This window comes from Canis lupus, chromosome 3 (assembly GCF_011100685.1).
Source record: "Canis lupus familiaris isolate Mischka breed German Shepherd chromosome 3, alternate assembly UU_Cfam_GSD_1.0, whole genome shotgun sequence".
Taxonomy (NCBI): domain Eukaryota; kingdom Metazoa; phylum Chordata; class Mammalia; order Carnivora; family Canidae; genus Canis; species Canis lupus.
Window position 1 is genome coordinate 332,190 of NC_049224.1, and position 15,885 is coordinate 348,074.

General features: G+C 42.1%; 1 protein-coding gene across 7 annotated transcripts in view; it reads right to left on the reverse strand.

Annotated features, from left to right (window-relative positions):
* The window catches only part of APC (APC regulator of WNT signaling pathway), a 128,095-nt gene that overhangs the window by 82,666 nt on the left and 29,544 nt on the right, over positions 1-15,885 (reverse strand). For 5 of the 7 annotated variants that reach the window (XM_038532138.1, XM_038532142.1, XM_038532141.1 and 2 more), the window contains exon 1: positions 12,698-12,820. The exons of 1 other annotated variant lie outside the window; for it this stretch is intronic. The gene's annotated coding sequence lies outside the window, so the exon portion shown is untranslated. Of the gene's footprint in view, positions 1-12,697; positions 12,821-15,885 lie in introns of those variants that run through there. One more of the 7 variants, XM_038532139.1, reaches the window with a different exon arrangement.

Below are 15,885 nucleotides of genomic sequence, written 5' to 3' on the forward strand. Positions count from 1 at the left end.
ATTCATCATATCAGCAAGAGAAAAACCAAGAACCATATGATCCTCTCATTGGATGCAGAGAAAGCATTTGACAAAATACAGCATCCATTCCTGATCAAAACTCTTCAGAGTGTAGGGATAGAGGGAACATTCCTCAACATCTAAAAAGCCATCTACGAAAAGCCCACAGCAAATCTCATTCTCAATGGGGAAGCACTGGGAGCCTTTCCCCTAAGATCAGGAACAAGACAGGGATGTCCACTCTCACCACTGCTGTTCAACATAGTACTGGAAGTCCTAGCCTCAGCAATCAGACAACAAAAAGACATTAAAGGCATTCAAATTGGCAAAGAAGAAGTCAAACTCTCCCTCTTCGCCGATGACATGATACTCTACATAGAAAACCCAAAAGTCTCCACCCCAAGATTGCTAGAACTCATACAGCAATTCGGTAGCGTGGCAGGATACAAAATCAATGCCCAGAAATCAGTGGCATTTCTATACACTAACAATGAGACTGAAGAAAGAGAAATTAAGGAGTCAATCCCATTTACAATTGCACCCAAAAGCATAAGATACCTAGGAATAAACCTAACCAAAGATGTAAAGGATCTATACCCTCAAAACTATAGAACACTTCTGAAAGAAATTGAGGAAGACACAAAGAGATGGAAAAATATTCCATGCTCATGGATTGGCAGAATTAATATTGTGAAAATGTCAATGTTACCCAGGGCAATATACACGTTTAATGCAATCCCTATCAAAATACCATGGACTTTCTTCAGAGAATTAGAACAAATTATTTTAAGATTTGTGTGGAATCAGAAAAGACCCCGAATAGCCAGGGGAATTTAAAAAAAGAAAACCATATCTGGGGGCATCACAATGCCAGATTTCAGGTTGTACTACAAAGCTGTGGTCATCAAGACAGTGTGGTCCTGGCACAAAAACAGACACATAGATCAGTGGAACAGAATAGAGAATCCAGAAGTGGACCCTGAACTTTATGGGCAACTAATATTCGATAAAGGAGGAAAGACTATCCATTGGAAGAAAGACAGTCTCTTCAATAAATGGTGCTGGGAAAATTGGACATCCACACGCAGAAGAATGAAACTAGACCACTCTCTTTCACCATACACAAAGATAAACTCAAAATGGATGAAAGATCTAAATGTGAGACAAGATTCCATCAAAATCCTAGAGAAGAACACAGGCAACACCCTTTTTGAACTCGGCCATAGTAACTTCTTGCGAGATACATCCACGAAGGCAAAAGAAACAAAAGCAAAAATGAACTATTGGGACTTCATCAAGATAAGAAGCTTTTGCACAGCAAAGGATACAGTCAACAAAACTCAAAGACAACCTACAGAATGGGAGAAGATATTTGCAAATGATGTATCAGATAAAGGGCTAGTTTCCAAGATCTATAAAGAACTTATTAAACTCAACACCAAAGAAACAAACAATCCAATCATGAAATGGGCAAAAGACATGAAGAGAAATCTCACCGAGGAAGACATAGACATGGCCAACATGCACATGAGAAAATGCTCTGCATCACTGGCCATCAGGGAAATACAAATCAAAACCACAATGAGATACCACCTCACGCCAGTGAGAATGGGGAAAATTAACAAGGCAGGAAACCACAAATGTTGGAGAGGCTGCGGAGAAAAGGGAACCCTCTTACACTGTTGGTGGGAAAGTGCACTGGTGCAGCCACTCTGGAAAACTGTGTGGAGGTTCCTCAAACAGTTAAAAATATACCTGCCCTACGACCCAGCAATTGCACTGTTGGGGATTTACCCCAAAGATACAGATGCAGTGAAACGCCGGGACACCTGCACCCCGATGTTTATAGCAGCAATGTCCACAATAGCCAAACTGTGGAAGGAGCCTTGGTGTCCAACGAAAGATGAATGGATAAAGAAGATGTGGTTTATGTATACAATGGAATATTACTCAGCTATTAGAAATGACAAATACCCACCATTTGCTTCAACGTGGATGGAACTGGAGGGTATTATGCTGAGTGAAGGAAGTCAGTCGGAGAAGGACAAACATTATATGTTCTCATTCATTTGGGGAATATAAATAATAGTGAAAGGGAATATAAGGGAAGGGAGAAGGAATGTGTGGGAAATATCAGAAAGGGAGACAGAACGTAAAGACTGCTAACTCTGGGAAACGAACTAGGGGTGGTAGAAGGGGAGGAGGGCGGGGGGTGGGAGTGAATGGGTGACGGCACTGGGGGTTATTCTGTATGTTAGTAAATTGAACAACAATATAAAATAAATTAAAAAATAAAAAAGAAGCTTTAGAGGAAAATACTTTTAAGTATTTTAAATTTCTTCTGTGGTTAAGTCTTTCATGTTTTCTTTATATTCTTGTATAGATTTGATTCATTAATAGTTCATCAGTAAATTATTTCCTGTAGCTATTCAACTGAGTATTACCGCAGGGTTGTACATATTCTCTCATTTAAAAATTTGCCTCCTTAAAAAAAAAAAAAAAAAAAAAAATTTGCCTTTCTCATCCATGCTCTGTTCTTTTGCTCTCTTAATCAGACTTTGTAGGGTTTCATCTATTTTATTGACCTTTGCCAAAAAAAATCTATTTTTGGCATTGTATCTTTTGTACAACTTTGTTTACTACTGTATCATTTCTGTATTTATCTTTACTAATTATATTCTCTTATTTTCCATAGATCTATTTTGTTCTTCGTTAAAGTGAATATTAATTCATTTATTTCCTTACTTTTTTTATATGTTCATTTATCAGTTCCTACCTTAGTAGGAACAAATACTTAAGGATATTAATTTTCTTCTCACTATAGCCTTGGCTATGTTCCCTAAGCTTTATTTATTTTTTTTTAATTTTTATTTATTTATGATAGAGAGAGAGAGAGAGAGAGAGGCAGAGACACAGGCAGAGGGAGAAGCAGGCTCCATGCACCGGGAGCCTGACGTGGGATTCGATCCCGGGTCTCCAGGATCGTGCCCTGGGCCAAAGGCAGGCGCCAAACCGCTGCGCCACCAGGGATCCCTTCCCTAAGCTTTAGTATGAAGTGTTTTCCTCTTTATTTTTTGATAATTTATAATTTCAATAGATTTCCTCTTTGATCTACGGGGTATCTGGAAGATACTTCCTAATTATTAGGTGTATAAAATGACTTTTGAGTCATTTTTTTATTGCCACTAATTTTTTTTGTTTATTAGACTGATTAGAGATTGTTGCCTACAAAAGTATTTGGAAAATTTTTTTAAAATATTTGTCGTGTAGCCAAGAACATGACTAACTTCCAAAAATATCTCCCTGAAATTTTAAAAGGAAAAAGTGTAAAAAGTTCTATCATTTAAATCCTCTATATATGTGTTTTTCTGTGTATTTGGTATGTGAAATTTAGAAGGCCTATATCATTTATTGCATATTTACAATATGCTATGTAGTGTAAGTGCCCTACATACATATCTCATTTACTCTTCAAAATTGTACGGCATGCATCACTTACCATCTTAGGGTTAAAGGAGATGAAACTTCAAAATGCTACATAACTTTCCTAAGGAACACATCAAGTTGCTAAGTCAGAATTTAGATTCCTGTTTCTAACGCTCATGCTTTTAAAGACCATATAATACTACCTCTGTGTGGGCTTTCATGACCTGTTATCCTGATAGCAGTCTACCTTCCAAACTTATTTTCTATTAGGTTTCAATATAACCCTCCTCAAGTCCCTTGTACTTTTGTTCACAATTCATCTTTTTGAACGCCTCATCCTTTCTTCCTCTGCTTTGCTAACATTATCTCCGTCCTTTAAGGCCCAGTTCTGTAGCCTTACATAAAAACTTCCTGTCTCCTCCAGCCAATGAGTCTCCCTGCTGACTACATAACATAAAACTTGGCTTACTTACTCCAAATATTTCATTTTACTCTGGTGAGCTTTGTTTCTCCACCTTTAAGACAGGTTTATTATTGAATACTTAGCTTTTCTAATTCCCAAAATGGTTTATTCTGTGACAGCCACAAAAAGACAAATACACACAAGAATAAACTGAAGCAGTGCTTTATGAGCTATGGAGGGCAAAGAGAAAAAGAGGGTACAAATTCAAAGAATGTCTAAGATGACTTTTCCATTAAAATAGTAAGATGGTAGATGTGTCTCTCTGTGGCTATACAATTCAAATCAGTGAACATTTGAGAACTTATTATTCACAAGATACCATACAAATGTTATAAGGAGATTTTGTAGGTTAAATTGTGTTCCCCAAAAAGATATGTTGAGTCACAGGTAAGCTAGACCCTAGTATCTCTGAAAAGTGACCTTATTTGGAAAAAGGGTCTTTGCACATGTAATCAAGTGGAGATGAAGTCTTACTGGATTAGGGTGGGCTCTAAATCAATGACTGGTACCTTTAAAGGAAAGTCATGTGAAGAAATGGACACAGAGACCTGGGGAAAACATCTTGTGATGATGGAGGCAACGACTGCAGGGAGTCAGCTGCAAGAAAAGGAATGCCAAAGACTGCCAGCAACCACCAGGAGCTAGGAAGAGAGGCATGGAACAGATTCTCCCTCAGTGTCTCCAGAAGGAACCAACCTTGCTGACACCTTGACTCTGCACTTGTAGCCTCCAGAACTGTGAGGGAATAGATTTCCATGGTTTTAAGCCACCAATCTGCGGTACTCAGTCACAAGAGCCTTTCAAGACTGGGGCGGGGAGGGGGAAGGGTGACGGCACTAAGTTAACACGTTAACACATTGCTTATTCCCAAGTATCTTATTATCTAGCAAGGAGTAATATTTCAGTAGCAAGGGTAAATTGGGTCAGTACATAAATGTATCAGATGCTTGTGCCCCACCTTACATTCTCTTGGCTTCCTTTAACTCTAGTCACTAGTGCATCAATCAGCTCACTGCAGGTATAAACTGACAGTACATTAGCTGCACCGGCTGGCTATCTTTTGCATTGTGTCCTAGGGATACCCCAGGATGGGTCCCCAACATCCATGCATGTGTAACCTATAAAAGAATGAACATTTGATGGAGCAATCCTTGACTAAAGGGAAATGGAAGCTAGTATATATAATTATTTCCTGTGGTTGGACAATCCTACATGGACTTTCTGGTTCCTCAGAAAGTCCTGACAGATCAAGCCACAGTTGTCCAAAGTGGTGACCAACTTGAGAACATTTGCTTTTGCTGGCTGTCCCTCTTGCCTACCTTAACTCCCTTGTAGCCCTCCACTCTTGGGTCACTTCCCAAAAAAGTATTTCACCCAAGACCTTGTCTCAAGATTCTGACTTACAGGGGAACCTGGGCTAAGATACAAATTACCTATAATTCAAAGGCAAATTTGTATTCAAAAACATTGGGTAGAATACTGTGGCAATTACACCTTGCTCAGAAAATTAGGAAAAGCTTTCAGAATGTAAAAGCATTTAAGAAAGGACTTGAAAGATGGCATAATTGCTAATAAATGTGAATAGTAGTACAGAAAACAGAACAGCGTAATCAAAGTTCAGAGGTTGGAAAAATGTCTATTTGGTGGAGTAGATGGCAGTTTAATTTAGCTGAAATTCAGTGTAGAGGAATTTGGGAAAAGAGGCAGGGGTCAGAGCATAAATATGAACTGGAACCACACGATGGCTAGGTGATTTCACAATGTAAGGAAGAGGAGGTCTGGATAGAGTAGCTACAGAAATGATGGGATAAAAAGCTTAAAAGGTACAAGGCCAAGTCACTTTAACATTTCTCGGTTTCTATTATAAACTATTTCAGAAGTAGCTAACACAATGACATAGATTAAGTGATAATAAAACCAAGACTCTAAAAATAGCTGGTGGAAATATATTTTAATATTCTTCAATGTTATATTTACCATATGAGTGACATTATATACTACAATTTAAATAAATCTGGTAAACGAAAATGTGAATTTACCTAAAAAAGTAACATTCATTCACCAAAGTATAACTCAAAAGAAACCTCTCAAAAATGTCAGCCTAGGGATCCCTGGGTGGCGCAGCGGTTTGGCGCCTGCCTTTGGCCCAGGGCGCGATCCTGGAGACCCGGGATCGAATCCCACGTCGGGCTCCCGGTGCATGGAGCCTGCTTCTCCCTCTGCCTGTGTCTCTGCCTCATTCTCTCTCTCTCTGTGACTATCACAAATAAATAAAAATTAAAAAAAAAAATTTAAAACAAAAAAACGTCAGCCTAAAAGAACTACTGTACGTATGTGTGTGTGTATATACATGTGCTGTTAGTAGACAGAATAATGGCCCCACGAAGACATCCACATTCTCATTCCTGAAACCCATGAATGTGTTATTTTACATGGTTAAAGGGACTTTGTATGTGTGATTAAGTTAAGGATCTTGACTTAATCACACACAGGAAGATTTTCCTGAATGACTTAGGTGGACCTAAGGTAAGCACAAGGGTTCTTCTTAAGGAGATGGTAGGGTCAGAGTCAGAGAAGCAAAGGGCCAGAGAGAGATTTAGAATGCTGCTGGCACTGAAGATAGAGGAAGGGACCACAAGGCAGTACAGGTAGCCTCTAGAAGCCAGAAAAAAGGAAGTGGATTCTCCCCGACAGCCTCTGGAAGAAGTGCAGCACTGCTGCTATTTTGATTTTGTGAAACCAGTGAAAACCAATTTCATGCTTCTGACCTCTAGGGTTTTAATACAATAAACTTGTGCTGTGTTAAATCACCAAATTTGTGGTTATTTGTTACAACAGCAATAGGAAAAAAATACTCTATCATCCAGTGATCCTTCTCCTATGAATAAATTCCACTGAAACTTCATACTGGCCATGCGGTGATCTTAAAATATATCCACAATTTCTTTGACTCTATTCCTTCAAAAGGTAGAGCTTAATTTATCTCTTCTCATGTAGACTAGACTTAATGACTCATTTCTAATAAAGAAAATATGGTAGCAGTATGGCTTTTGAGACTATGTCATAGATGGCTTCCATCTTGTTCTTTCTCTCCGGGATCAGTGGAAGAAGCCAGCTGCCCTGTCATGAAGATATTCAAGCAGCTTCACGGAGAGGCCTATGGCAAAGCACTAAGGCCTCTTGCCAACAGTCAAAAGAAAAAGACTATGTGAGTGAGCCATCTTGGAAGTGGATGCTCATTTAGTCAAGCCTTCAGATGACTGCGGCCCTAGCTGACATCTTGACTGCAACTTCACGAAAGATTCTGAGCCAGACCACACAATTAAGGCATTCTTGAATTTCTGCTCCATAGAAACTCTAATAAGTATTTGTTGTTTTAGCCACTAAGATTTGAGATAATTTGTTATATGAGTATGTCTAGCATAGTCTAAAAATCAAATTTAGGATGGGGTGTCTGGGTGGCTCAGTCAGTTAAGCATCCAACTCTTGATTTCAGCTCAGATCATGACCACAGGGGTTGTGAGATGGAACCCTGCTGGGCATGGAGCCTGCCTGAGATCCTCTCTCTCTCTCTGCCCCTACCACCACCTCCCCCCCTCCCCTGAAAAAGAAAAACCAAATTTGGATACATACCCCAGAGAAATGAAAGCAGGGACTTAAAAGAGATTATCTGTACACTCACATTCACAGCAGCATTATTCACAATAGCAAAAGGTTTTGGAAGCAACCCAAGAGTCCATCCACAGATGAACAGATAAACAAAATGTGGTATACATACAATATTACTTAACCTTAAAAAGGAAAGGAATTATTAAACATGTTACAACATGGATGAACCTTGAGGACGTGATGCCAAGTGAAATAAGTCACAGAAAGACAAATACTGTATTGTATTTAATGGGTACTGACTTTCAGTTGGGGAATATGAAAAAGTTCTGGGGATGGACTGGATACATTCACAACAATATGAATGTACTTAATACCACAGAACTATTATGTACTCAATAAAGGTTAAGATGGTATATTTTAGATATATGTATTTTACCATAATAAAAATTCTCATTAACTACAGGAAAAATAGGCACACAAAATTACACTAAATATTTCACAAGAACTGATACATATTTAAGAACATATCTGAATGAGCGCCCAAAAAGGGAGTGTATGGTAGGAGAAGAAAGGGGATAAAGCTTGCCCTATATGGAATGATGATATCATGAGATCATGATTTACAAAAAACAATTTTCAAGAACATATCTAATACATAAACATGGGAAATGCCACTTGTACCAAATCAAGAGCTGGTGTAACTTTCCTTCTGGAAGTTGACCCTATGGAAGTCAAGAACCATAGGTTACTGTCTATTAGAACTAGATCTAGAAATCCTTTCATCTAACCTTCTCATTTTACATTCAAGACCCTTAATACTTCAAAGTAATTTACTTTTCAGAATTATCTGTGATTCCAAGCAGACTTTACAAAGCACAGTGTTTCAAATAGCAAACTACCACATTCCTCTAAACTAGAAGATATCTTAGATGATGTAAACCTTTAAAGATACTATGAGTAACCAAAGCAATCAATGTTTAACTAGCAATAACATTTCACTCAGTTCTATTATGTGTCTTAGAAGTAAGTTTCCATGTCTTATCTGACTCTCTAGCACATATTACAGATCTGGCATTTATTACGTACTCAAAAATGTAGTGAATGGACACTCTCAGGTGTTATTCATCTTCTCTGTATCAAACCGCCCTATCTCATCTTATGTGCTATTTAATGTTTCATTCAGACTGTAATACAAAAAAAAAAAAAAAAGAAAGAAAGAAAGAAAGAAAAGAAAAGAAAGAAAGCGAGAAAGAGAAAGGAAAAAAAGGAGAGGGAGAAGGTCAAAATGAAGAACACTTTAATGTACTAAAATTGAATAGGGATCCCTGGGTGGCTCAGCAGTTTAGTGCTGCCTTCGGCCCAGGGCATGATCCAGGAGTTCCGGGACCAAGTCCCACATCAGGCTCCCTGCATGGAGCCTGCTTCTCCCTCTGCCTGTGTCTCTGCCTCTCTCTCTCTCTCTCTCTCTCTGTGACTCTCATGAATAAATACATAAAATCTTTTTTAAAAATTAAATTAAATATAATATATAATTATAAATACATATTAAAAGGCTGGTTAAATTATGTGTAAATAATGAGAGTAAAAAATAGAGAAAAACGCTAAGACAAAAGTCCACACAACATCAATAAAACAGCTTTCAGTCCACAGACATACTTATGAACATTTAACTTTTTAGTTCCTTAATAGTTCAATTTCAAAGGCCACAAAAACCAGTAGTTTAGTCTTATATTATGTATTTTATAAAAGGGAAAAGAAATCAACTTTTCTTATTTTAGTTCTTATTTAATTGCAGAAAATACCCCAATCTATTGCTATTCTATTTAGAACTGTGCATATGATTAATGAGATGATCTTTAAAAAGGAATATGTTACGAATGTCATTATGAAAACTGTCTCTCCACTTGCTTAGCCATCAGGTATTGTACAAAGCATTCTTATTATATCATGGTTAAAAACTCAATACCAAGTACAATTTTTCATTTAATGAATAATTTGCGATGGCTTCTATTGCTCTTCAAATAATTTCTATTATTTACCATTTTGTGCATTATGTAATGAGACCTATTATGAAATAGTTTTATAGCTCTATGTTCTTTACATCCTTATACAATACGTGACCTTGGATAAAGTCAGAACATAACTTAAAATACTCTTAATTAAAATGAAAATAATGCTACACTGAGCTATTTAGATAGTAAAAGAACCATAAACTCTCAAAGACTGAGTCTTTGAGACTCAAAGAACTGAGTTTCAAAGGACTGAATGGTATTAGCTATTAAACTTCATTTGCATATTTATTTATTTTTTAAATTTATTTATTTATTTATTTAAATTTTTTAAAAGATTTTATTTATTCATTCATGAGAGACACACAGAGAGAGGGGCAGAGACACAGGCAGAGGGAGAAGCAGGTTCCACGCAGGGAGCCAGAGGGGGGACTCGATCCCAGGACCCCAGGATCACACCCTGGGCTGAAGGCGGAGCTAAACCGCGGAGCCACCTGGGCTGCCCAGAGACAATTATTTATTTATTTATTTTTTTTTTTTTTCAATTATTTAAATAAAGAATAAAATTGGTTTAATTTATCCGTGGAAACTTTATATAGACTAATTTATTCAAGTCCAATTCCTTATTATGTTGGAAAAAAAATTACTGAAACGAAATTCCAGGCTCTCAGAAGACTTTCCACCATATAAGCACTATTTAAGAAACACTGTCACTAATCTTGGAGGGCTTTACAAAGCCACTGCCATCCAGTTCAGGGAGAAGGGAGGTGTGGCAGGCTGGCCACCATAATATGCATAAAGACAAGGTATTTTAAACTGTATTTAATCTGAAGACATATTTTTTAGACATTTAAGAAAAAAAAATAAGTGCAATGAAAACACTATGAATAGTATATCTTATGAGTACTGACTAAACAGAAATACATCTAAAGGAAAAACCTTGGAGCTTTAATTTAAAATATTTGGCTTTCCAGTTTATTCAATAATATGTAAAAGTAGCCAAAGAGTACTATAAAATTACATATAGATCTTAAATATTAAACCTATGAAAACTTTGTCACTATAATTTTTCATAAAGTAATTGACATTATCGTGATTTATTCCTGAATAACCCAGTTGATGGCATAAAGCTAACTAACAAAGGAAAAGAGCCACACTGCTTCATACATAATTTATTAACATTTCCTTTAGGATTTATGTTAAAGCGAAGAATTCTAACATCTGTCCTGTGATGCAGAATCAAAGCGCCCAATACATTCCACTGTCAAAACATTCACAGCTTGGTAATTTTCCTACTTTAAAAAAATGAAGCATATCTTTCCCTCCTATTCGGGTTGCGGGTTGCGATTACGATTACAACGCAGGGTCCGGCCAGTGGCCTGGTGCCCCCCGCTGCCCCTCCTGCGGTAAGCCCTGTTGTAGGCCGCGCTCCCCTCCCTCCCTGGCGCTCCCCCTCCCCGGTGGCGGTGGCGGTGGCGGTGGCGGAGTCGGCCCAGCGGGGGCAGGGCAAGGCCGCAGGCGCCCAGGAAGGGCCTCGCTGACCAGGCCCAGGCCGGTGCCTCGGGCCGCCCTGCGCGCGCAGGTGCAGGTGCAGGTGCATGGGCGCCCACGCCGGCACTGGGGACCAGGGTCTCCGTCCACCCAACGCTGCGCGCGCCCCGGGTGCCTGCCTCTGCTCCCCTCGCCCCTGCACGGAGCCTGCCCCTGCTCCCCTCCCCTAGCCCCTGCGCGGTGCCTGCCCCTGCTGCCCTCCCCTCGCCCCTGTGCGGAGCCTGCCCCTGCTCCCCTCCCCTAGCCCCTGCTCGGTGCCTGCCCCTGTTGCCCTCCCCTAGCCCCTGCGCGGAGCCTGCCCCTGCTCCCCTCCCCTAGCCCCTGCGCGGTGCCTGCCCCTGCTCCCCTCCCCTCGCCCCTGTGCTGTGCCTGCCCCTGCTCCCCTCCCCTCGCCCCTGTGCTGTGCCTGCCCCTGCTCCCCTCCCCTCGCCCCTGTGCGGAGCCTGCCCCTGCTCCCCTCCCCTCGCCCCTGTGCTGTGCCTGCCCCTGCTCCCCTCCCCTCGCCCCTGTGCGGTTTCTGCCCCTGCTGCCCTTCCCTCGCCCCTGCGCGGTGCCTGCCCTTGCTCCCCTCCTCCCGCCCCTTGCAAGCCGCTGGGCCGCTCGGCCCATCACTGTGGCCAGCAGCTCGGCGCCCCTCCCGGCCACCAGCGCCTCGGCCCTGTGGCCGGAGAGGGAACAGGCCTTTCAGCAGGCTGCAGCCTTTGCTTCTCGCCTTGAATATGCCCCATTCTTTGTTGTCCTCAGCCCGTTTCCTTAGATACTGCTACTGCACTCGGGCAGCAGCATCATGAACACAAGACCTCCCTGTAGCCCCGCAGCAGCCCCTTCCGCAGACTCCCCGACAGTCCTGCCCCTCCCCCCTGCTTCCTCCGGGCGGGGAGCCCTGGCCAGCCGCGCAGGAAATCCATCCCCGGCGCCGCAGTCGCAGGGGAGGGGAGGGGGAAGAGGCGGAGGGGGAGGTGAGGGACGGGGAGAGGGGACAAGGGGGAGGGAGGGGAGGAAGGGAGGAGGGGGAAGCCGAGGGGGAGGGCGAGGGCGAGGAGGGGGAGGGAGGGGAGGAGGGGGAGGGAGGGGGGAGAGGAGGAGGGAGAAAGAGGGGAGGAGGGGGACGGGGACCGGGACCCAGACGGGGAGACGCCCCTGCCTCCCGGCTGCTGCGCGGCCGGGCCGCGGGTGCAGGTGCAGGTGCAGCGGGTGCGACGGAACCCCGGCCCCCGCCCCACCCCGGCCAGCCGGGCCCCGCCGCCGCCGCCCCAGCACCTACCCCATCTCCCCGGCGCCCCCCGCGGCCCGAGCACCTGCCCCGTCCCCCGACCCCTCCCCCGCGGCCCCAGCACCTGCCCCATCTCCCCATCTCCCCGGCCCCCGCCTGCCGGGCCGGGCCGGGCCGCCGGTGCGGGTGCAGCGGGTGCGAGGGAGCCCCGGCCCCTGCCCCCCACCACGGCCAGCCGGGCCCCCACCCGCCGCCGCCCCAGCACCTACCCCATCCCCTTGACGCCCGCCCCCCCATCTCCCCCGCCCCGGCCCCAGCACCTGCCCCACTTCCCCGCCCCCCATGTCCCCGTCTCCTCGGCCGCAGCACCTGCCCCATCTCTCCGGCCCTCCCCGGCCCCGCGCCCCCCGCCGCCGCAGCACCTACCCCATCTCCGAGCCCCGCAGCACCTCCATTCCGTCTCCACTGACACCCGGGCGGGCTGCGCCAGGACAGCCCAGGTGGGTCACGTGCGCGCGCGGCCGGCCAATCCGAGGGGCGGCACCAGCGCATCACCCCCGCCGCCCGCCCGCTGCCCGCCCGCGCCCCGCCCCGCGCCCCGCCCCCGCGCCCCTCGGGGTGCCCTTCACCTCCCGGCACCCGGTCCGCGGACGCGGACTGAGGGGGGGCGGGGGTCCGCAGGGCGGAAAGGCTAGTGCGAGATGCTGGGGGTGGGGGGGATACACTCTATCTCCTGTGCTGAGATTCACGTATGGGCCGCATAGAGGAGAGGAGCCCTCTTAGTGCGTTGTAACAAATAGTTATAGATCACAAGTCGCTGACTCAATCTGTTTGAATGAAAAACACAGTGACCACTAAAGCTCTGGTGGCAGCAGAGCGGCTGGGGTGCGGATCCGGGAGGAGCCTCTGCTCCCGCGGCTTAGGGCTTGTGTGCACTTTAGTCATTCCAGGGCGCAGGGCTTCAACTTCCTCTGCAAAAAGGGAGAAGCATGGAAGAAAGGGGTTAATACAAAGGACGCGGTGCTGTCAGTTGCTACTAACCTGAAACAAATTACTTAATGCGAATTTTGTGTTTCATTAATTTATTTATTAAAATTTTTATTTGAGAAGGGAGGAAAGTGTGGGGAGAGCCCCAGAGGGAGAGGGAGCAGCAAACTCCCCACTGAGCAGAGAGCCCAACGCAGGGCTCCATCCCGGGACCCTGAGCCCAAGGCAGAGGCAGAGGAAGGCAGCCTTAGCTTAACCCACTGAGCCACCAGGGTGCCCCGCTACATTTTATTTAAATCAAACCGAGTGAAGCTTAACTTACTAATTTTTATAAGTTGGAAGGGCAAATTCAAATTGCCAAGAATTTAAAATAGATTTAAATTTTGGTTTAAATGGGAGGAGACCGGTGTCCATGATCTATTTCGAATTTAAAAGGATATTTAACTTCAGGTTTTTAAATGAAATGTTATTTATCATAATCTTTTACTTGTTAAATTAATAACATGAAAAGCAGCAAGCTATCAACAGTATGTTTGAAGTAACTCCATTTTATTAAAAGTTGTATGAATTAGAAAAGTAATAGACACAGTAAAATGCTCATGGATGTGCATACAACCAGTGCTCATAGTGGTCATCCTCGGAATTTGGGATTTTTAGCGTTTTTCTCTTTTTCCTTTGTGCTTCTGAATATTTTTTCTCTTTGTGTCTATCTTATAATGCCTGATATACATAGCAAACACCCTCCAAATATTTGTTAGGTGAACATATGGGCAAACACTGACCACTTGTTACTAGTAATTAGAAAAATTGTATTTTAAAGGTTTAAATATATTTAGAAACAGTTCCCCTTCATATTTGAAAGGAAATGTGCATCAATTTGATTGTATTTCAAATGGCCCTTTCGTCAGGATGACTTAGTTTTACAAAAGGCTTTCAACTGTCCCTTACTGAAAGTGCATGATTCACTGAACAAGACTTAATTATTTATATAGTCACTATTTGTAACAAATTCAGAATAGACAATTCCTCATAAGCCCTTGTGGAAAGAAAAAAATACCCTTCAAATCAAAGAATACACTTTAGAAGCTCCTAAAAATAACTTGAGTATCCTAAGAAACAATTCTGTTACTCTTGACTCAGACTATGATTCAAGTTGTTATTCAATAAACTAGGTTGTAGCCAAAATATTTGTCTAAATTTTTACTGTTATGTATTGCACAAGTCAATCAGTGATTCACATGACAAAATTTTCAAGAAGGATCTGACCATTACATGTCCGTTAACCATAATTCAAATCTAAAAACAAGCCAATCTAAAAACTTCACATTTCACAATATTGCCAACTGAATTATTAAGATTTTCTCCTTAAGGATTCCACAAAATTTGATTTGAATTTTATTTTTAAAATATATTTAGCTATTTTAAAAACAATAATTAGGGGATCCCTGGGTGGCGCAGCAGTTTAGTGCCTGCCTTTGGCCCGGTGTGCGATCCTGGAGACCCGGGATCGATTCCCATGTCGGGCTCCCGGTGCATGGAGCCTGCTTCTCCCTCTGCCTGTGTCTCTGCCTCTCTCTCTCTCTCTCTCTGTGTGTGACTATCATAAATAAATAAAAATTAAAAAAAAAGCTTTAAAAAAACAATAATTAAAGACATATACAATCAAAATGTATTGAGCCAAATTCGAACACAAGGAAGATCATTAAAACATTAACTGGTGCTACCACGTTTGTTATGTATCTCAGAACTCCTGCCAACCCTATTTAAATAAAAATGTTAGTATTTACACTACATATATACGTATGCACTAAAAATATTTTCATGATTAACATGAAACACTACAGAAATGAATGTATGTTAAAGCTATTGCAAGACTACACCTAACATGCCTTTCTTTGATTTTATATATCTGTTCATTTATGATCATTGCAACTGTTTTCAGTATACGTAAGTAAATGTTATAATTATGAACACATGGTTCATCTTTAAAAAAAACTTTCTAAACCTTCGGCAGCTTAAAAAATTAATGACTAAATAAATGAATAGAATTTTTAATGTAAAAAAAAAGAAATTTTAATGTCTTAAATCTTGCATTCCATTTTAACAGACACATTTGGCCTAATTTTAAGGCTTATAATTTCAAAGCCTGACAAGAAGAATATGTGCAACATTATTAACTAGTATAAAAGAAGTAAAAATTAGTGCTCCTTTCTGTTGTCTTAATTCACTCTTGTGCTTTGTCAACATTTAACTCTTTCTCTTTACTAGATACCTCAGATATATCGAAATAGAACAGATCTATGCCTACGTAGCTATCAACAAAAGCTTTTTTCTTTAAAAATAAAAATTATGTATTGAAAAAGCACATACTAGTATAAATCTATGTTCTCTAGGTGCTAAGCCAAAAAAGCTCAGATTCATTTAGACACCTCAGGTCTTTAAATTTATACTGGGTTGACAGTAAGACAAAAAAGCATAAGAAGAGAAAAAAATGAGACCAATTTCAAAGGCCAAATTGGTTATGAAGACCAGTTCTTCCATCTTTTCTGTATTTTTTCACAGGACATGGGAAGGAGATGAACTGTTGCAATGGCAATGGGACTTTTAGTGACGTGTAAACTAAGTGG